The following is a 2,410-nucleotide window of genomic DNA, read 5'->3' as shown; positions in this document are numbered from 1 at the left end:
ATGCGATGGCCGGGAATCGAACCCGGATCAACTGCTTGGAAGGCAACTATGCTGACCATTACACCACCAACGCAGTTGGAAGTGAAACTGTGTATAACAATTATTTAACAATAATAAACCCCTTTACTACTAAATTATTTTTTTTTATTTCCTCTCATAAAAAAAAATAATCTAATGACTTATAAAATTGTTATGTATACCAACAATTTTATAATTATAGTAGATTTTTAAGAATGTATAATATTGATATCCGTCATAACCAAATGTATAGTAATACAAATTGAAACTTATATACAAAATAAACAGTATAATAAATAATAAGAATCACTCGTGATGGTGTCCTCTGAATAATGCTTAATGGTTCTCAAAAATATTATAAAGTAAATACTAATTAGCAATTATGTATGAGAAGACCAGGCAAATCTTTTATATTCAAGCCAAGTTTTTTTACATAGGTTTAATTATTTTTACCTGAAAAAAATAATGGCAGAGTTTACAAAATTACGAATAGACCTTTTGAACATTTTTTTTTGTCGGGCCCAGTTTAAAATCACGCAAACTCGTTATAGGGGTCCCGTAAAAACAGGATACCATTTTTTTTAAAATATACATAGGTTTATTTCATTTACGGATTAACTGAACAAAAGTCAATATGAATAGGTATTATGCATGTAGTAGTATGCAGTAGAAAATATTATTTTAATTTTTTCAATTTATAAATACTGATTAGTGATTACTGATTACTTATATTATAATTGTAGGTGGCGTTAATTAACATTCAAATTTTTTTAACTATAAGCATAACAATTTACTTTAAGTTAAATTCTTTTTATTGTTGATAAAGAATCATTTTTTTAATTAGTAGAAAAAATTAAAATATTAATTAATTTTTTGAACTAATGGTAATTTGTTTGAGCGTTTTAACTCACGAAAACGTCAAACGGTAGATATATTATATCTACTTGAAAATTTGTGAATAACCTCCTTACACGGTTACACTCTGTTCTCATATTGAATATTTGACTATCATATTAATCAGGCTAATTTTGTATATATGGTATATTCCAGTGGCGCAGGAACTATTTTTCATGAGGGGGGGGCAAAACTTATAACACCTAACAACTATCATATATTTATTTGTGATTTATAACAGAAAACCTTTCTTAATACTTTTAATGTTGATATACGTAATATATTATAATATAAGAATTATATAAATGTATTGATATAATCATTGTATAATATAAATATGAATACATTATATTTAGACATTTATATATTGAAACGAAACACAAAACATATTTACTTTATACCTGAAGTTATATTCAAAAGTAACAATATATAAATAAAAATTACTAATTAATATGTTTATTAGGTATGTACCTATATGTTATAATAATAATGTTATTAGGCACATTCATATATTCATGAAAATGAGACCAATTTTGAATACGTAAATGTTCAAATTGAACGTAATTTACAATTGTATACCCTTTAATTTTAATGTAGTAGGGGGCAAAATTATACTTTTGTCCCCCTTGGATTATATCTGATGGGTTAATTGCCCCCTCTGCCCCCCCTTCGCGACACCACTGGTATATCCAAGTATTTAATATTAAAATTACCTATTAGTATCTATTGTTGTTGAAGAAGATGCTTGAAAAGTAAAAATGGAAGAAGCTAACAAAAAAATGTCTTTCTCAAATGGCTAGCTAACTGAAATATATATTTTTTAAATTACAATAATTATTATTAATGAAATAATCAATGAGATAAATGATGATATCTAGATATCTAGTAGGTATGTTGTGAATAGTAAAGAAATGCAAAAAGATGTATCGTATCGTTCGTTCTTTAAAATAAATAAAAGGGGTACTCTACAAATTCTAAATAATTAGTTGAGGTCTCCATCCTACTGCCCTCCTCCCATAGCCTATAAGACGTATTAGGTTCTTAAGCATGGATATTACTGACAATAATATTTCCACTTTCAAAACCATTTTTCCTAATATTAAGAGACACTATTTTATCTAAGTAATAAAAGTATAAAAGTCATTTTATAAGGATGATTTTGATAATAAAATAAAATAACGGCACACCTATTACACAATACTTATTATCATTGCTATTTGCTATTACTTATTAGACCGGAAATTTGTATTTTATCCCAATTCTTAGGTATTGTGCTTAATTAAGTTTTAAATATCACGCCCCCAACGCTCTCAACTTTTATTATTCAGTTTTTAAACAAAATTTAATAATTATACCATTTTATTCTTATTTTATGATGATTTTCAATTTTTATTCTTTAGGAATACAGTTTAATTTTCGATTATGAACTTTTAAAAAAAAGTCAGCATATTTTCAAGACTCAATAAGTGGGTAATGCTGTTTAAAGAAATTTTACCTT

At 26.1% G+C, this 2,410-nt stretch overlaps 1 non-coding gene across 1 annotated transcript; it reads right to left on the bottom strand.

Annotated features, from left to right (window-relative positions):
- Position 1: 1 nt before the first annotated feature.
- Positions 2 to 73, bottom strand: TRNAG-UCC. The gene has a single exon. It is a non-coding gene; the product is annotated as a tRNA-Gly (tRNA).
- Positions 74 to 2,410: the final 2,337 nt, after the last annotated feature.

This window comes from Acyrthosiphon pisum, chromosome A1 (genome assembly GCF_005508785.2).
Source record: "Acyrthosiphon pisum isolate AL4f chromosome A1, pea_aphid_22Mar2018_4r6ur, whole genome shotgun sequence".
NCBI classification, from domain to species: Eukaryota; Metazoa; Arthropoda; class Insecta; order Hemiptera; family Aphididae; genus Acyrthosiphon; species Acyrthosiphon pisum.
Note: the sequence above shows the minus strand (reverse complement) of the source record. Positions and strands in the feature narration are given on the sequence as shown.